This window comes from Hemicordylus capensis, chromosome 2, assembly GCF_027244095.1.
Source record: "Hemicordylus capensis ecotype Gifberg chromosome 2, rHemCap1.1.pri, whole genome shotgun sequence".
NCBI classification, from domain to species: Eukaryota; Metazoa; Chordata; class Lepidosauria; order Squamata; family Cordylidae; genus Hemicordylus; species Hemicordylus capensis.
In genome coordinates, this window is record NC_069658.1 from 82,788,195 (window position 1) to 82,809,362 (window position 21,168).

General features: G+C 42.3%; 1 long non-coding RNA gene across 1 annotated transcript in view; it reads left to right on the forward strand.

The window, feature by feature from the left end:
* Window positions 1-1,995: 1,995 nt before the first annotated feature.
* LOC128347984 (uncharacterized) overlaps window positions 1,996-21,168 on the forward strand; it is a 42,751-nt gene continuing 23,578 nt past the window's right edge. Inside the window, exon 1 of the long non-coding RNA XR_008317864.1 lies at window positions 1,996-2,100. This is a non-coding gene — a long non-coding RNA (uncharacterized LOC128347984). The remainder of the gene's footprint in view (window positions 2,101-21,168) is intronic.

Sequence of the window (21,168 nt, forward strand, 5' to 3'; positions counted from 1 at the left end):
CGGCTGGGGTGTGGGGGTTGAGCCTAGCAGACCTCCCCACCCTCGTGGTGGTAGCAGTGGCGGGTGGAGTGGGAGCGGCCGCTGGGCCTAACCGTTCAGCCCAGCGGCCCTTGAGAACTGCGAGGCGCTCCAGCATGCCTGCGCAGTTGGAATAGAGTGTCACACAAGCCCTGACGTCATGGACTTGCAACACTCTATTCCAACTGTGCAGGCGCACTGGAGTGCCTCACAGTTCTCAAGGGCTGCTGGGCTAAAAGGACAGGCCCAGCAGCTGCTCCCACTCCACCTGCTGCCGCTGCTACCACGGGGGTGGGGGAGACCTGCTCGGCTCACACCCCCCCCCCCACACTCCAGCCATACACATGGCAGCTAAAATTATTGAAGTTTTCGATGCTACAGTTCGGTGCCATGAGGCGGGCATGGGGTGGGGTCAGGGGTGGAGCCACCATTGGACGAATGGGTTCAAAGAACCCGGGCTGCCGCCAACCAGGGGCCGCACCTCACAGGCATGACATGCCCCCAGTGTCTGATGTCAGATGCAGGGAGCATTATTTCACTCCCAAATGGGGCCGCATGGTCCCATTAGGCGTGGTCTCCCTCCGCATGGCCGCATTTGGGAGGGAGACCATGCCCCTCCGTGTCTGACATCAGATGCGGGGGCGTGGCTAGCCGGTCCCCTGCGTCTAACATCAGACACGGGGGTGAGGCCAGGGACTGCCATGGCAGCTGAACACGGGCCACTGCCAGCCTCACACGGCTGGGTGGGGTGGTGATAGGAGACACACACACCCTCAGCCTTTGGAGCCCCCCTGGACCTTGGAGGCCACAGACCAGGGCCCCAAGGTCCAGGGGTAAGAATGCCTCCGATAGCACTTTTCAAGAAGTTTCCAAAGCACCAAGTCAGACTATGGGACCATTCATGTCACTATTGTTGAGATCTGAATGGTAGTGACTGGCCAGGGTTTCAGATGCATGCAGTATTCTACCACTGCACTACAGCCCCATTCTTGTGTTTTTCCCTACAGATTTTGATGTATTGATGTAACCCCCACCATTATTATCCATATTATTACTAGTGAGTGTTAGTTAATAGCAGGCCATCAGTTGGCAGTTAAAGCTTGTATTGGAATTCCCTCCCCTCTCCTTATTACTGTTTGAGCATGCTCATAGGCTCCAGATAGCCTTCTGGAACCTGGTGCAGCAAAAGGAGGGAAAGCTGTTTCTGACCTGAAGAGGAAAAGTAGGACTTATGCAGCTTTATTCTGCTTTATTCTGCTTTATTCACTTGCTTCATCATTTCAGTTCGTTTCTCTCTCTGCAATCAGTTTTGTGTATCAACTCAACTCAAAACCCTGGAGAAGCCTGAGGACTCTGTTTCGCGCCTGTTCTTCTGGCTCTGCATGTTCTCAACATTTCTCAAGGAAGTGGTATGAACTGTTACAGGGTGACTTTTGGGACACTCCTAAAGAAAAGGGTCTGGATTTTTATGCTTGATCTGTTGTGAATTTGCATTTAAAGCTGGTCACTATGGTTGCTAACAAACTCTGGTACTTTTATATAATTATTAATAATAATAACTTTTATTTGTTAGCCGCCTCATAACAAATTGTTCTCTAAGCAGCTTACAACACAATAATAAAATATGAGATTAAAACATACAACACATTAAAGCATAACAGACCAAAACGGGGTGTGTGTGTGTGTGTATTGTATTTTGTCTTGTATACAAAATACAATACAGATCAATTAAAAAGACATTGTTAAAATCAATTAAATCAGAACAAAATACAGGTTGAGTATCCCTTATATCAGGCGCGTAACAATGATAGGGCAAGGGGAGACAGTTGTCTGGGGGCCCCACTGCCTGGAGGGGCACCCCAGGGACACCTCATGTGACTCCCCATTGCCCCCTGCCCAGCCCCATAGCCTCTCAGCTGATCGGCGGGTGGGCGGGGCTTCCACGGAGGCCTCCGTGTAGGCCGCAGTGAAGCCTGAACTCGAGTAGGGCCCAAGCAAGCCAGGAAGGAGGAGGCAGCCAGAGTGTTCTCTGCAGCAGAAGACCTCTTGCTGCCCTGCTTAACCCAGACCAGCATTTGCCAGGTAGAGTGTGAATGCCTTTTTGTGGTTACCTTTCCCGCCCCCCCCCCCCCATATATAGGGATCTGCTTGCCATAGGGCTTGGATATGGGGGGGGGAGGGACCGAGAAGTCTCTGAATATTTATTTTGAAACAGCTTGGAAAATTTGCTGACTTAAAAAAAGCTATCTAAAAAGTCCTATAAGTGGCTTGTTTCATGGCAGAAAATTGCAAAAACTTCTGGAACAGTATTTTATTAATTTTATTTATTCATTCATTCATTTATAAATGCACTTATGTTCAAGTTGTCTTGCAACCCAAAAGGTCTGAGTGAGAACTGTGAAGCATGTGTGGTGCTTTTATTTTATTTTTCTTGTGTGTGAACTGCTCCCCAATAACTTGCAGGGACTTCAGGGTAAATCTGGCCAACATGTGAATGCAGCACCTCCATTCCAGAGGAGATGTGTCTTAAAGGGCTTTAAAAGCCTCCTGTGAAAAACCTCCTGCAATCAAACTTGACTGAATTTGTTCAGAATTCTGGGAAAACAAACATAGGTTCACCCTGCATGGTTGAAAGTCTCCTTTGCTAATCTGCAGCGAGGGGCCCATTTTAATAATTCATCTTTCTAGTGTGTTCTAGGCATCAAAAGTAATACAAATGTATAGTACTCAATGTATATCACTATATATTGTGATGTGTGTGTGTGTGTATTCAGTGAAATGTATTTGCAGGCAGCATACTTATTTTGGAATATCAGACTTAAATCCTTGGGGGCCTGGGGTGTGCGGAGGCCCTGGACTTTGGGGGGGGGCCATTTTAAAATCTTGTCTCTGGGCCCACTCCAACCTTGCTACGCCCCTGCCTTATATGAACTGCTTGGGACCAGACGTGTTCTGGATTCTGGACTTTTCCCGGAGTTTGGAATATTTGCATATTGTAATGAGATATCTTGGGCATAGGATCCAAGTCTAAACATGAAAGGTTACGGTACACTGTATTTTCTTTTTTTAGGTTTTATTTAAGGTCTCTAGTGCCAAAGCGAGTGAGTGAGCTGAGGCGTTTTGTTTTTTGTTTTGTTATGAGGTGCTCAGCCACAACGAGTTGGTGCTGTGGCTGCATGCTGTGATGGTTTCCGGATTTTGGAGCATTCCGGATTTTGGATGTCCAGGTTAGGGATACCCAACCTGTATTTAAAATGTAAAAGGCCTGAGTGAACAAAAAGTTCTCTACCTGATATCTACAAGAACAAAGTGATGAAGCCAGACAAACCTCACTGGTGAGGCTGTTTCATAAACGGGGTGCAACCACCGAAAAGGCTCTCTCCCTAGTAGCCACTCGCCTCACCTTGTTTGGCAGAGGCACCTGGAGGAGGGCCTCTGCAGAAGATCTTAAGGTCTGGGTTGGGACATATGGGGCAAGGTGCTCTCTCAAGTAATCTGGCCCTAAGCCATTTAGGGCTTTAAAAGCTAAAAGTAGCACTTTGAATTGGGCCCAGAAGTGACTGGGAGCCAGAACTGCAGACGAAGAGACCTATATGTGAAGATACATATCAATACTTACATGTGTATTGGAAATATAAATATAAAAGAATAGCAATATAATGCTTATTAACCCTTTGAGTTGGGTGCAAGGATTTCTTTTGTATATCCTTCCCTGCAATCACTGGTGGAACTACACTGTCAGACTTGAACCCCCCCCCCCCTTGTTTCTTAAGCAGAAGAGGAGTTACACTGATTTGCTTCAGGGATCCCTACAGACATACTAAAGTAAAGTTGGTAAAGTTGTGGCAGCAAGTCAGTGTCGACTCCTAGTGACCACAGAGCCCTGTGGTTTTCTTTGGTAGAATATAGGAGGGGTTTACCATTGCCATCTCCCACGCAGTATGAGATGATGTCTTTCAGCATCTTCCTATATCGTTGCTGCCTGATATAGGTGTTTCCCATAGTCTTGGAAACATACCTGCGGGGATTTGAACTGGCAACTTCTTGCTTGCTAGGCAGGTTAATTCCCCTGCTGCGCCATTAGGTGGCTGTCATACTACTACTACTACTACTACATATTAATCCTTAATGAGTTCATACCTCTGTCTGTAGGGATGCCTTATTAGTAGTTAACACTAACTAGGGCAATCTGGTTTGCTTATCTCTTCCAAGCTGTGTCTTAGGTAGGTGGTACCTCTATATCATGTAGCAGGGTGAAGTCATGGAGCTATTTCTGTTGTCGCCATGCATGGATTGATTCATCCCATGGATGCCTAATGTGGAGGTGTCATCTGTGTGCAGCTCTGTGATTCATGTGATTTGATGATGTTGCCATGATTGTTGGAGTGGGTACATGTTGTGTTGTTTTGCTGTCCATTTTGCTACTGAGAATGCATTGGATCACAACTAAGCTGTACTGATTATAGCATCTGCCATTGTACCATGGCCCATAGGATGGCTCTACCCATGTTCCAGGAAAATATTTAAAATGGCTGATATTCATTCCCCCTAATTTGTGCAATGTATGCAAATACTAGAGATGCCAACAAACTCACTAGCAGCTGTCCTATTTAATCACATTATAGTGTTGCCTTTGAGACTCCTCCATCTTTGAGGGCAGTGTTATAGTGCCTTTTCATAGTTGCTTGGAAATATCCTTCTTCCATGCTAGGAGAATTTTTTTAGGATATTTCCCACTTTTAAATTGCCAATGTGTTATATCAATTTTCTGAGATAAACTACTGGTAAAATGGATATAAATTCTAATTCATCCTTTCAGCGAAATAACCAAAAGGAAGCATGGAGTTGCTCACCAATATAGAAAGAATGGCATTATTTCATAATAATATCAAAAGCTCCTATTTCTGTCCATTTTAATGCTCTAAACACTATCTAAAATTTCAAGGAAAAAATGCTACAAACTGTAAGGACTAGACTATTTTGAGACAACTGAGTTTGGAAGTAGTGGATGTTTCACCAGAGAAAGGGGTTCAGCAAGGGGCAGAAAAATAGCATGTATTTGTACTTGACTGCCATCTGGTACACATTTCAACACACACTAATTTCTTTGCGCATTTGAAGATATTTGTTCTTTATTGTAAATGTCATAAGCAGCAAGTGAATAGGGAGGCAATAAATGAGCATTTTGTAATTCTTGAAAGGTTAATTGCACTATTTATAGATCTGGACATATACGAAAAGCCCGTCAGCATGACCCTGTGGGGTCAACATAGTAATAGCAACCTAAATGGAGCTCTGACCAGCCATGAATTACTGTCTGATACTGAGAATGCTGACAGTTCAATCACAGCACTGTTTCAATAGAGAACTCTATATATTTAAAGCGCTGATACTGTTTTCCCTCTAAATGACAGCCTTGACAGATGGGCCGAAAGCACTGCAGACGTTTGAACAAGGAAATAGAGAGGGAGCCTGCTGGAAGCAGGGCTTCACGCAGCCAGCCGAGAATGATGAATAGAGTGTGATTGTGTCTGACAGGTAGTAATATAACTATTCATTCACCACAGAACACCTGGAGCACACTATATTAAATGGTACAAGATGGAGAGATTCTGTGACAGGAATAGGAAGTGTGAATCCCACGCTGACTCGAGGTACTGCAATATAAAAGGTCAGAGGGCAAGCCATATAAGCTGCCTCAGCGAAGACTGTAATTAAATTATTTGCTTACTAAAGTGTTTCTAATGCTTTGCTAACATGTTGCTGGGATCATTATTTCAGCAAGTCTGCCCAACTGAAATGAAAAAAAAAACCGCTCAATGTGTCTTTCCTAGCCAATGCAACTGCCTTTTTTTTTTTTTTTGCCTAGAAGCTCAGAAAATATGGTACCAATGGGGGGAAAGAAAGCAAGAGCCGAAGATTCTAGTCTCCTTGTAACTGGAACACATTCAGATGCTGGTTGACATCTGAGAAAATTTAGTTTTTTACTTGTAGATAACATTGGACATGGAACGGATGTAACTTATAGACTTTGGTCTGCTTATTGTTAACTGACCCTTTGCATTTTTAGGCATTTACCTTCAACTATATCACCAAAACATTTTGAGCAAGTTCTTTAAAAAGAGATAGCAAAGTTTACAGCTTTATTGTCAATAAGGCTGCAAGTTCATCAACAAATCAGGAAATCATCCTCTGGTGAATGTCACTTCATATTCCAGGAGAAGAGGAGTACAGAAAGCTCCATATTTTTTATCCTTCACATTTTAAATTTTTATTGGATTTTACAATACCTTTTACATTCAAATTACATTCATTTATCTAATTCTACACATAAGTAAATATTGACTTCCCGCTTGCCTATCTGCGTGGTTCACAATAACTATACATATAAACCATTGCTATAATAATTCAAAACATACATACTCCACAATACTACTCAATTTTACCCAACCCAACCTGCTGTTATTACTATATTTCAAGCCCTACTGAAAAGACCATATTAGAAAAATAATTCTTTAAGAAAGGCAAAAATGGTTCCAAATCTTCTTTAAAACATTCCAAATTTTCGTCTCTTATAAGTGCTGTAAGCTTTGCCATCTCAGCATATTCCAAAATTTTTATCAACCAGTCTTCTTCTGAGGGCATTTTAGTGTCTTTCCATTTCTGCACATATACTATCCTGGCAGAAAGCTACATATTTGTTAGTTTCTCCATTCCCCCAGACTTTGAGTGCTGTCTAGAAAATGTATTTTATCATTGACCAATATGATAAATGATATGGTATGACCAATGAGGAGGTAAAAGAAATAAGGACATATAAATAAAAGCAACCATCTTCTTATTGCACTTGTCATTTCCCTGAAGGCACCCAAAGGATCAGAGAGAACCCTAGCATGCCTTAAAATTGTGCGGGAATGCCATAACCAACACTGTTCCTTACCACAATTCATCTGACAAGCAGTATGAATTCTCCAGAATCATCCTGCATTCCAGGCTGACCTTTGTTAAAATTGATAAAGTACCCTACAGTGTATGGAGGTGGGGATGCTTTGTTCAATATAGGCCAGTTTGACAGATTCAAACAAAGTATTCCTAGTTCCATTAGAATAATTAGGCTGTGATAAGAAACTAAAAAATGGGTTCCCATACTAGCTGTTATCAGAGACAATAGAAGGATGACTTTTATTGGCAGTCCTCCTAAGGCATTTCTGGGAATTCTTCAGGCATGCTTTACAAAATAATTCTGTGGATAAGATTTCTTAAATGTACCAAATGTCTCAAGTCCTCCTGACATGCCTCTGAAAGTCCTTGTGAAATGAAATGCTTGCTGGTTGGTTTTTCCATGGGAGGATGTGCGCTGGCTTTCTTCTCAAATTAGTTTTGCTTGTCACTTTCTTTATTCACAGAAATCTCTGGCTGCTTCACTTGTCACCTCAGTGCCTCCTTAAAAACCTCCTCAGAGAAAAGAGTCACCGGGCACTTTCCCCTTTCACACTCCCTTCATTTTTCTCTCCTAATTTGTTCTCCAGAAAAAGATTCAAAAGGAAAGTCTGCAGCAAAGGTGAAACTTTTATGCTGGTGAATGTCTTAGGGGGAAAAAGTTAGAGTAATAAAACATCCTTTTAAAATCAGAACACAATGCATATAGAATAGGTCTATTCATCCTTTCTTAGCCATTACAGCATGAAGTCAGAATTCTCCCTTGATGGTCTTAACTGGAGCCTCAAGATATTTGGCTTTTTGTGGGTTGGCAAAAGCCAGCCTTTGCCACTGTAAGCTATATCCGTCTTCTAACAGTGGTTAAATTTGTCTGGAATTATTTCCTCCAAATGGCTTTGCAAAGTCGTGGTCTTGATGGTTACTAGTGGAATATTTACTGACTGAGGTATAATAAACAAATACCAATGAATATTTGTCCTCAGCCCAATCTTGGAGATGCCAGGGAGGGAACTTGGCTCCTCAAATGCTCTTCCCAGAGTGGCTCTATCCCCTAAGGGGAATATCTTACAGTGTTTACACATCAAGTCTCACCAGGGTCTCACCAGGGTGGACCCTGCTTCGCTAAGGAGACGTCATGCTTGCTACTACAAGACCAGCTCTCCTCTTTTTTTAAACTAAAAGCAACCTAAACCCCACTGCTGTTTTTTAGCCAACACACAACCTTGTTTGTATATATGCATGTGATATACATTGCGTATATATTTTAAAATATCTAGTCACAGAAATATTAGTCTAGCTCACAGAAATATTAGTTTAAACAAGGGAACAATTTGTCATGGATATTGGTAAAAATAATAATAAATAGGCACCACTTAGTGAAGATAAGAGGCTGTCGTGTCCTTTGGCGTTGTGTCTGAGATATGTGATTTTTCCTTAGGTGCACCCATATTTATGGACAATTCACTAATACTACACTAGGCCAGTTTGGACAGTAAGTCCAACTGCCCTGCCCACCACATAATGAAAGATGTATCCAAATGCTTTCCGCCCATCTTGGTGCACTGTCCACAGCCACATCCTCATGCACAATTTAAATTTGTTGTAAACTGCCCAGAGTCTTCTTGTAAACTGCCCAGAGACTTGTGTTTGGGGATATACAAATAAGTTAAATAAATAATAAAAAATGCTACTTTAATGTAAAATTTAAATAATGCGCCGATATACAAATATGTGGAATTTGGAACAGTGTACTCACTAGGAGGGGAATGAAAAGTACACTGTCACATTTTGCATCACATGGTGGGTGGAGCCAGTTGTATGTGTCATCTCAACTGGCTGTATTGAATGATTATTGGTCAAACAATTAAATGTATACTGAAAGTGGGAAATCCTTTTGCTTAAAATAAAAAAGGATGGGGTAACTATTGAATTTACGTCATTAATACTGGTATGATTTGGAGGCAAGAAAGAGAAGGAGCCCTGTTTCCCCATATGATTGTTTTATATACCAAATGATTAATGTGTGAATATTTTTATAACATGATTTTTCATCTTAAGGACTCTCAAATGACTAACAAAAATATAATAAAGCAAATTATTAAACAAAAACTAAACATTAAAAATAAACTCATAACAGACTGACCTCAATAGACTAGATCATCTGAACTCAACACTAGTTCTAAACAATAGCTGGCTTAGGCTTAACCCCCAAACCTTGTAAAATCAGTTTCTGCTAACTGTCAAAAGGCAAGCAGCCATAGAATTAAGTAGTCTTTCTTTGAGGGTAGATTTTCCACAGCTTACGCACTACAATAAAAAAGACCCCATTTCATGTGACCACCTGCTATACTTCATATGGTGGCAGACACAGATTAGGGCCTTAGCTCAATATCAGTGTCCCTTGTGGATTCATAAGGGAAGAGACTGTTGAGATACCTGGATATAATGTACATAAATATAATATACATAATATACATAATTTTTGTTTTAATTATTAACTGATTTTAATGGTGTTTTAATGTAAACCGCCCTGAGCCTTTTGGAAGGGTGGTATAAAAGTTTTAATAATAAATAAATAAATAAATAAATAAATAAATAAAAGGTAAAGTGTGTTGTCGAGTCGGTGTCGACTCCTGGTGACCACAGAGCCCTGTGGTTGTCTTTGGTGGAATACAGGAGAGGTTTACCATTGCCATCTCCCGTGCTGTATGAGATGATGCCTTTCAGCATCTTTTCCCTATATCGCTGCTGCCCGATATAGGTATTTCCCATAGTCTGAGAAACATACTAATGGGGAGTCGAACTGGCAACCTCTGGCTTGCTAGTCAAGTGATTTCCCACTGCCCCATTAGGTGGCTACTAACCAACAAAACCTTTCTTTTGAGTGCAAGAGTGGAAAAGTGGTTATGCCACAATTTAACTCTCATGAGTCCCAATCACCATTACTAGATCATTTTTATATTAGATAATATTGAATGTATTCCTTGTTTCTGCACAGGGCTTCTAAATTTAGCTTTCAGAGTAGCAGTGGCCCATGTGAAAATGGACCAATAGGAACATTCCCAGTTGGAGAAAATGTAATACTGATATCCTTCACATAGTTCTCAGTGTGGAATGGGTACCTTGTGTGTGCACATGCGCAAATCTTTAAAATCAAATTTGATGCCTTCAGTCAAAATGGGTTTTAAAAACCTCTGCCTCATTTCTGCTTTGAAAATGTTGATGCCCAATTCTCTTTTAATTCTACACAGTGCCACTTTATCTGGCTATAGAAGGCAACAACATATATCTGATGCATGCATCTTTGAGACATCCTATTATGTTTCTAACAATTCTGCAATCAAGCTATTATTGCATGTGATGGCTTTTGGTTGTAGCAACCTGCCCATTTTACATACAAAGGATTTTTATCTCATTCCTGTAAAGCAGAGTTCATTGCTCAGCCAGTAAAGCTGGATTCTGTATTTACTCCCATGGATTGTTAGCAAGAGCCCATTCCAACAATCCATAATCAGCTCATTAGCATTCTGCTCATGCAAGGAAGTGTGAGTACAATTTTCAATGGCCTAATGTGACAGGTAATCATAAATTAGTATTTGCTTTAAAACAACACCAGATTACACAGCCTGAATACTTAAGGAGAATGACTCAGTAAGTAGAACGACTCAGTAATGAAGTGGGAGCTCATTAAACAGATGCTGTCTCCTTCAGCAAGCTACACAAGCCGCAAACAAAAACCAAATGGAAATGTTTCAACAAAACACTGCAGTCAACCAGAACAAGTTCAGGTTCATTTGTTGTGTCACCATCTACAGGAATTAGTCACACTAATAATTAAATAGTCGCTTGCTAATTCATCATTTTACATTTGCTAACACATTTGCATAATGTGTGTGGGATTTTCCCCCTATTGTTTTGATTGCATTAAAAAACAACCCTCTTATCTGTGTATATCCTTGTGATGCCCTATAAACACTGGGTTATTTCAAGAGCCCAAACTGCTGATGTCCAAGATTTAGTTAGAAACAGCTATAAATAATTCTGTTCTTTTCGGTTTTTTGTTAGATGTCTTTTTCTTTCTGATTTGCATGCCGATGTTTACTTTGCTACCAATAGTCAGCAATGACAGTAAAGCTAAATGCTCTAATGTATCTATCTGAATGCCAGATAATCCCTCTGAAAACACCTAAATATGCCATTTTAGCAAATGTGGTGAGAAAATTTCTTCCAACAACTACTACATGCACAATTATTTATGCTTGGTTGTGTAGAACAAATCACAGAATAAACTATCTCTGTAAAATAGCCTATATAAGCAGTACACCAGTGCTCTTCATTGTAAGGCCCAGGGGCCAGTGGTGGCCGTCATCAGCTCAAAGTGTAGCTCCCTGACTAATTGTTTATTGGTCCTGTGCAAACCTTCATCCAAACACCACACAGTCACCCTGGCACCATGAGGAGACAACCATTCTCACCGTGCAGTGCTGTGCTTTGCCCAGTGCCGTGTGTGTGTGTGTGTGACTCCTTTAAGTGAAACTGAGTTCTCAATGAGCCTGTGCACCATCTTGAATGCCATGCACCGAATGGTGGGAAGTGTAGCCCTTCTCAGAGCGTTTCTTTTCGAGCTCTTAAGAAAGGGCTCTGTCTTTCTTAATGGGCCATCTAAGCACTCAGAAAAACACAGTACTGAACGAAGGTTAACACAGGAAATGGCTCTCACATTGAAGGGTGGGGTTTGTTTGTTTGTTTTTGCCAAAGTGACCCCTGCTTGAAAAAGAGTGAAGATCACTGCATCAAAACACACAGAGAGACACACAAAAGCAGTCACTAAAATAAATCACATTGGAATGCCATTTTTAAAAATAATATTCTACTAAAATCTTTTTAAAATCTTCTAAGGATCTAAGGACAGTGATCTCAACAGGGAGAACATTCCCTGCAATGCTTTGAAAACCTGCTTTTAATATCGTCACTTTTCTTAGGTAAGTTAGGTTTCCTGCAAATGAACTCAGAGGAGAATGTGAGGACTATTTAAATGAGGTGGCCTTAAGAGATGCACATCTCAAGCCATTAAGTATCTTCAACGTAAATATCAGAAAATTGAATTGGCCCAGAAGTGAGCAGATTGCCAATGTGCTTCCATGGAACAGACTGAACACAATCCCAATTCCATACTCTTGCAGGGATGAAGTCAGTGGCATTCCACATAAGTGGGAGCCCCACATCTAAGGCATTGCAGTAGTCAAGTTGACAAGCCTGTGAATTATGGCTGTAACATTTCTGTTTTCCAGGAAGGGATACAGCCTGTACATTGTATGTAAGTGATAAGAAAGTTTTTCTAACCACAGGCACAACCTGTTTTTTATGCAGCAAAGTCTAGTCCAGATAGATTTCCATATCGGTTTCCTCACTTTCTCTTTAGAGTTACCACTATTGTGGAAAACAGTGGCCGCCTTCAGACATCATGCCAAACTGGAGGCAACCATGCCAGAGGTTTAGGTTTGTGGTTGTCCAAAGGTGGAAACCTTTCGTTCTGTGCCAAAATCAACCTGAGGCTTATAGCCACAAACCTGAATTGGAACCCTTGGTTCCTCTTCGGTCTCACCACTGAAACAGAAAGCAGCACCTTGTCATCTGGATTCTGCCACTGTTTGTAATCAAAGTTGAGGGTAGGAAGCTCCTCCGTCTCCAATTGGCTGCCATGGCTGTCCATCATTAGAAGGGGGAAGCCTGCGCAGCCAGTTCTTCCCTACTTTTAGACTCTTAGACTCCAGATCTGTATCATCTGGGAGAATGAGGGCAAACCACAGGTCTGTTGGACCCATGGTTTGGCGTTATGTGTGAAGGGGGCTGGTGTCTTGTGTTGATGTGACCTGTGTCCCACAAGCACATTTTAATCTGGGCTGGGGGGAAATGTTAGCTCAGATGGAAGGTAAAGGGTCTGCCATGAACCAAATAAAATTAACCAAGTTTTCAAAATATGCATTTATATTTCACTCTTTCAGGAAATGTTTAGGTTATCTGGAGAGGCCATTTTCATAGGACTATATGGTTAATTCTTCAAGACAGTTGTTCTTTGCTTGGGCACTGCTCAAAATACAAAATACTTCTTTTAAAATTCATGCATGTAGCTGAATATAATCTAATTCTTAGCTACCTGTGTTGGTTAAAACGTAATTACTGTTGTAGTTTTGTTCCTCTATGGTAATTAGTCATACTTGGGTTCATAAATCATTATGGATAAGGGAATAATCTACCTTGTCTTTGCTATTTTGCCCTTTTGAGCAAAGGGTAAGGACACAGAACAGAAGTGACCAGCTAAGAAAAGAAAAAATACCTATATGTTGGGAAAGGGTGAGATTGTCTTTGATAATGACAAACCACACAGTGCAAAATGCCCTTAAGCCTTCTGTCAGAGACCATGCCAGAGCTTTTCTAGGATACAAAAACCAAACATTATGTGCAGTCAGAACTCACTGACTTCTCTCAGCTTACAAGAGATTTATTTCAAATTCCTGTGTGTGATAAATCAATATTCTAAAATGTCATTGAACGCCTACTGGAAATTGTATGAAGAGCCATACCCTTGATGCTTCTTTTTAAGTTGTACATCCCACTTTTCCACATTTAGCGTAATGTCACAAAGGGAATGTGTCCCACTGTTTTTATATCCGGAAGCTGTGTATTCCTAATTTCCTTTTTGAACATTAGATTGGAAGCACAGAATTATGAATCACAACTGCTTTCTGATTTCTCTCCTGCCACTTTAACCAACTAAACAAGCTAATGGAAAGTCATGACTGGATCTTCTATCTCATTAAATGGCAAATTGTTGGTGTGGGAAGACCAATCTGGATCCGAACTGGGGTGCTAGGGCTTAAACCCTCCCCCACCCCTATTATTATTAAGAATATTTATATCCCACCTCCCTTCAAAAGAGTTCCCTTCCCAATGCAGTTTTCATAGAAAAAGGAATAAGATGCTTCCCTGTCTCCAAACTGTTCACAGAAAAACACGAGGTGGGCACAGGCACAAAGAGAAACACAAAGTCAGCAGCCACAACATCCACTGGAAAGACATGCTGAGGTTGAATAGGCACAGCTTCTCTTCTCTCTAAATAAGAGAGAGTCACCACTTTAAAATATATCTTTTCGCCCTTTGTTAGCGGGGGCAATGCACCTCGAAGCTGTTGTTTGTCATGTTAGTGGGAAACTAGTGAAGGGTGCAGGTATTATTTAGAATGTCTGGAGCAATTCTATTTTCATGTGAAATAATTTGTAAGTATCTTTCAAATGACAGGAACAGTGAAGCTCTCAAGGGAGTAGCTGTCAGTGCCCAGTTCCTCAGTAGAAACTGAGGCCTGGAGCTGCCACTATTTCTCTCATAAGCCAGCAAGCTTCCAGTGGATTACATAGGAAGACACAGTGAACAAATATGTCTGTCTCACAGAAAAATAGATTGGAAGGATCTCTCATGCAAAGTTCAATAAACACTGCCACTTATTTTAAAATCCAATACATTTGCCTAGATAATTGATCAATCAATCATACAATCAATGCCTATTCAAGTAATTATCCAATCATTTATCTGAGAATTTGGCATAGTACAATTCAATAGCCAATTACAACGGAGCTCCCCGTCTGACATCGGGCTCGCTAATAGCCAGTCATGCTCAATGCAAAATACAATCATACATCATAAACTATCCGACATGTATGTGGCAAGGCAGACCTAAAAATGTATCCTATCCTTCCTGAAATTAGTAAGAGAGGCTTGCCTCAGTTTAAGATGTTCCTGAAACCTCTGATATATCTTTCCTTTGTCACAAATTTCAGAGTGCTGCTACCAAATCATCTTTGCCTTCTATAACATTCCTTTCCATCAGCCTTTCCTTGTCACTCTGTATCAGCTTCAAGGGCCTAGTCCTTAGCTTTAAAGCTCCCTACCTCTCCATTCCCATATCTTTTCTGTCATCACTCTAATCCTCTCTTGATTCAACACAAGCCTCCTATCAGCTCCATTTTGTTCTTTTCCCCATCCCAGCACCATGCTCTCTCTGCACTGCACTCTGGGGAACATCTTATCCTTTTCTGTTTGTCAAGCAACTTCGTTCACCAGGCCTGGCAGAGTTGGCTGGAAGTAGTACACCTCCTAGTCCCATAAAGATGAGAGCAACGGCAACTCCAAGCTTTATATAGTAAATGGTATTTCCACATATATACTAGTCTTGTGGTGCACCAGTGTTTCTTGCAGAAGACACTTTCACCAAATTCAGATGTAAGAAGAAACCAGAGGTCCCTTCACCTCTGGTTTCTTTGGATGCACATCCAAATTTGGGAAACCAGAGTTGAAGACGTGAAGGGATCCACAGTTTTCCTCCCCGAACTCCACTCCGAACCTTTGGTTAGGAGTGAAGTTTGGGCACCTCCAATTCCAGTTCTGCAGTATCAGCATCATCACATCTGAACAGTAGCACCACAGTCTTGGCCCCACAGAGCCAGAGTTGAGGGAGGCTGTGAGGCTGTCCTCTCAAGAAGGCTGTGTAGGCTGTCCTCTCAAGAAGGAAGCCTGCACAGCCAGCTCACCTGCCTCTCTGCAGTCTCACTGACTGCAAATAGGAGCCCTCCTGCATGTGTGAAAGCAGATGGAAAAGTGGGGGGACAGGGGCACAGAACTGTGGGTCCATTGGACCTGCGTTTCTGTGTTACATCTGAAGCGGGCCATAGAAATCTAGAGGGTTCCCTGCGTGAGTGGAAGACTCTTCTGTTCACATCACGGCTATCCTAATTTCTATTTAATTCATGTGCAGCCTTTGGTAGCACATTTTGGACTGCAACAGAATGTCCACTAACCCTCACAAGAAGTTTTGGGGGGCTGCCAGGGCTACAGTGGGAAGGAAGAGATGGGAAAGCCCCATTGTGTCAGTGGACTTTGCTTGACTCCTCTGGATCTAACCCATACATTATGGGTTGTAATGTTTAATATCTTTGTAATTGGTGGTGCTGCATACAATATAAACTCCCAATATTCCACTGAGCAATGGATGTGAGCTTATCCTGGAAGAATCTGCCCAAGTTTTTGCTATCCATTGGGGAATCTGAATAATGTTATCACATCAGTTATAAATTGGGCTTGTTCTCATGTCCGTATGGGAGTGAGCTGGGTGGAAGGTATGCTGCTACCATATGTCTCTACGATTATCAGAAGCTCATTTGGGCTCTGCAGCTCACACACCCACATGAATGCTGCAGCAGTGTTCTCCATTGCTGAAATCAGGAGCTGGGGCCTCCACATATCCCACAATGCATTGCTGAAGCAGCAGAGAGGCAGCCCTCAGTACAGCAGCAGGTTTCCTCTCCCTGGTTCCACTTTTGACAAAACTCTAAGATAAACATGGCCGCTGGCATCCCGGGTGGGAACTGTTTAAATCCCATTGGCTGCACAGACAGCCTCTTTTTCTTCTGCTCTACATCTGGGTAGCGGATCTCAGCTACCCAGGTTTGGAATTGCTGAATTGGAAGGCCTTCCAGTGCCCCAGATAATCCCAGATTGCTGGGTTAAACTCTGTTAACCAAGCAGCTTGTTTGGGGGCTGCAAAAATCACCTTCTATGTGATTTGGAGTTTCAGACTTGCAACCTCCATATTGGATGCCTGAGCTTACTTGATCCTGAACTCTGCACGTGCCCATATTTGGCAAACTATGCAACGTGGTCTCTTGACACAAGCAAATATGGGGCAACACTGCCCAAGGTCAGAAAAACAAATGACTATAGGGAGACCATCATGACCTTTCTTGAAAAAGGGGAGGAAGCTAGCAAGCAGACCAAGGTCAAAGAGACCTTCACAAGAGAAACAGCTAACTCCTTTCCGATTAGCAAGGATTAGCCTTGCTAATCGCTCCTATACCTACCTAGATAAGCATGGCACACTACCAGTCTTATATCACCACATTAATGAGGTGGCAAGGACTCAGAGGTAGGATTGTTTACAGGAAAAGAAACACACACACCCCACTCCAGGAAGAGGTCTCAGATAAAGGTTTTGAGTTCACCCATTCAGTACTCCACGCACACCTCTTGACCAGCCATTTCATCTTTTGTTTCTTAAAGATCACACCCACTTGATTGGTTTATGCAAACATGAACTTCTTTGTCACACTTGAGTTTCAGCCCCTGCAGTCAGGGTGCCTTACTTTGCACCATGATTTTGCCTGTTTGTATTCCTGACCCAAGCACATGGTCAGGAGGGAAAACAGAAGAAAACAAAGGAGGAAAAACACAATAGAGAACTCACCCCAGACCTATCCTGGGACCAAATGCTATCCTGGTTCCCTAGCCTGCAAGTGGTCATGCTGTGCCACTTGCTTCGTTTTCCTGCCTTTCTACTTTGCCCTTGTGAGGAGAGCTATCTGTGCTCTCTAACCTGCAAGCGTATCCAATGCACCAATGGATCGGGACCTGTAATACTAACTGTCTATCCCTTCTAAATCTCCTCACTCCCTTCTCTCTCCTTTGGGTCCTTTCTCAAGTAAATTCTTAAGCTGATTCATTGACAATTTGGACCTTAAGCTAAATTCCTTTATGTGAGACTCTAGTTAATACTGTTAAGATTTTATTGCCTCCTCAACTTGTCTAACCAATCTTTTTCTTTTTCTGTACTTCAATTATCCCTAAATAAATCTGATTGTACCATATTTCTGTCTTCCCATCATTTCCAGACTGGGTCCTCTGTGTGAGGCACAATTTTGCCCCTCAAAAAAAGGTGGCAGCAGGGGGGAAATTATCACAGAAACTAGGACTCTGAACAGTCAGTTGCTCACATCAAGGCCTAGTTCACAATAGAGGCTATGTATGCAGTGGAAGCAAGAGCCTTATCACTTGAATGGAACAGCACAGCAGAAGCTGCAACCTGTTTTCTGGAACTAGGGTTGTTGGGGTCCTTCTTCTACTTTAGTTGTAGGTACAGTATATTTGTTTGTGTTTGATGCTATGAAGGTACTTTGAGAGTTGTGGACCTGGTTAATAAGACTGTTCCGGAGTGCTGGCTACAAATCGGGCTTTTGGGCTAATGTGGGGAATCAGAGTGACTATATGGAACAGTTCATTACAGAATAAATTTGTGCAAAGTTTTGGTCTGGAAAATGAGGAGAAGATGGAAATATGTACAATCAGATTTATTTAGGGATTATTGGGGTACAGGAAAAGAAAAAGATTGATTAGGCAAAGTGAGGAGGCAATAAAATCTTAATAAACAGCGTTAACTAGAGTCTCACATAAAGGCATTTTAGCTTAAGGTCTGAATTGTCAATTAAATCAACCTTTTGCCTGAAAAAGGACCAAGATGTAGGCTTAAAGAAGAGAGAGAAGGGAGCAAAGAGATCTAAAGGGATAGGCAGTTAGTATTACTGGTCCCAATCCATTGGTGTGTTGGTTACACTTGCAGGTTGGGGTGCAAGGTAGACTTCTTTGCAGTAGGAAGGCAGCAGAAAAGCGGGAAGAAGAAAGGGTGAGGAGCAAAGGGCGATTACTCAAACCCTTGAGAACCAGCAGACCAAAGATCCATGTGGAGTCATATTCCAAATCTGATCTCCAGTCAGATCCCAATGCAATGTGGCTGGGCCACAGGTATTTGTACTCCTGAGTCAATGCTGAAGTCAAGAGCCCAGACTGCAGGGGCTGAAACCCATGTGTAACGAAGATGTTTATGTTTACACGAACCAATCAAGTGGGTGTGATCTTTAAAAAAACAAAAGCAGAATGGCTGGTGGAGAGATGTAGTGTATTGTATGGGTGAACTAAAAAGCCTTATCAGAAACTGAGGCATTTCTTCCTGAGACACAGAGAGGTTTCCTTTTCTGTTAATGATCCTACCTTTGGGCCCTCACCAGCTCATTAACACAGTGATAGGAGGCTAGGTGTGTGCTATACTTATCTGAGTGGTTGTGAAAGCGAATAGCGAAGCCAGTCCCATTGTGAAAGGAATTAGCTATTTCTCTTGTGAAGGTCTCTTTGACCCGAGTCTGCTTGCTCGCTCCCTCCCTCCCTTTTTGCAAGAGAGGCCATGGAGGTCTCCCTGTGGTCATTTGTTATCCTGACCTTGCCCCATGTTTGCTTGTGCCAAGCGATCAAACTGCATAGTTTGCCAAACATGGGCATATGCAGAGTTCATGATCCCGTGAACTCAAGTGTCCAAGATGGAAGTTGCAAGCCTGCAACTCCAAATCACACAGAGGAGTGCTGTCTTCAGACCCAAGACAAGCTGTTACTGTAACAATGTTTCAAGGCTGGTTACTCCCTCTCTTTTGTGGGTCAGCCAGAGAAGACATGGAAGATTCAAGCCATTTTATGCATCCTTATATTTTAGAAAAAGTTTTCTCAATAAAGTTGCAGTATGTCTGGCAGTATGTAATTGTGTTTGTGTGGGTTTTTCTAAGCCATTATTCTTCACCACCATCCCTTTCCCTCACTGGGAAGAATTTATTTATAACACTGTCCTTGGCTAAATTTATGAATTGGGGCATTGTCACACAGGGAATTGAAAGAAAGTTGGACTCTGCAATCATTTAAGTAAACTATGCAAAGCAAATTCTAGAAAAGATGAAGAAAAACACCAAAGTAGAAAATGGCATGAAAGAAATAATATGGTAAAAATGCAACAATTATAGAAATATAAAACCTAAGCAAAAGAACAGTCCTGCTGGATTAGGCCCAAGGCCTAGCTAGTCCAGCATCCTATTTCCCATAGTGGCCCACCCAATGTCTCTGAGAAGCCCACTCCCTTGCAACTGGTGTTCAGAGGAATCTGGGCTCTGCTGGAGGTGGCCTATAGCCACCAGAATAGTAGCCATTGATAGATCTGCCCTCCATGAATTTGTACAAGCCCCCTTTAAAGCCATTGAAGCTAGTGGCCACCAGCACATCATGTGGCAGAACATTCCATAGATTAATTATGTGCTGTGTGAAAAGGTATTTTCTTTAGTTGCTCCTAAATTTCATGGCTATCAGTTTCATGGGATGAACCTTGGTTCTGGTGTTATGTGGGAGTGGGGAGATTTCTCTCTGTCCACTCTCTCTGCTCCATGCATAATTTTATACATCTCTATCATCATTCCCCGTATTCACCTCTTTTCCAAACTAAAAAGCCCCAGATGCTATAGCCTTGCCTCATAAGGAAGATTCCTGATCATCTTGGTTGCTCTCTTCTATACTTCTTCCAGTTCTACAATGTGCTTCTTAACATACAGTGACCAGAACTTTATGTGGTGCTCCAAATGTGGCTGCACAATAGATTTGTATAAGAGCATTATAATACTAGCATTTTTATTTTCAACCCCTTTCCTAATGACTCCTAGCATGGAATTGGCCTTATTCATAGATGCTGCGCACTCACTTTAAATGAGCTGTCCACCATTACTCCAAGATCAACCATTACTCTCCTGGTCAAACACTAACAGCTCAGACCCCATCAGTGTATATGTGAAGTTGGGGTGGGTTTTTTTTTGTTTTTTGTTTTGCCCCAGTATGCATCTAAGAGTGTGCACAGAACAGATTATGGTGGTTCAGGTTGAATTCAAGCCAAATTTGGACTGCAGGACCACGAACTGGTTTGTGCTGAACCAGCTCCTTGAGGGAGCATGTTTGTACAGGTATTTCTGATGAGGATTCCCCCTTACAAGCAAAGGGGAAACCCAATGCCTGCCTAAAAATAACTCCCAATAGGGACGGCAAGAGGGCACCTTGTAGTTGGCTGTGCGGAAGCTGCAGCATGGCTCCTCCGAACCCCCCAGACCATGCTCAGCACTCTAATGCGGCCTGGTTCCGGCCTGTTTACGTGCATGGAGAACTGGGCCACATTGGAGTGGTGGTCCCAGTTGGTGGGGGTGGGGATTTTTGGTGGAACCATGCTACCACCATGCTGCACAGCTGACCACAAGGTGCCTTCCCACTGCCCCTATTAGGAGTTCTTTTTAGGCAGGCATTGCACTTCATAGTCAGCGGTGGTGTGACTCTTCTGAATCCCCTGGACTGTCCTAGCACTCCAGTGTGGCCCAGTCCAGGGTGTTTAGAGGAGACACGCCACCATGGACATGCCACAAGTCTGACTACAAGGTGCCCTATTGCTGCCCTTATTAGAAATTCTTTTTAGGCAGACAGGGTTTCCCACTTTGCTTGTAAAGGGGAATACTCACTGGATTCTCCTTTACAAGTATG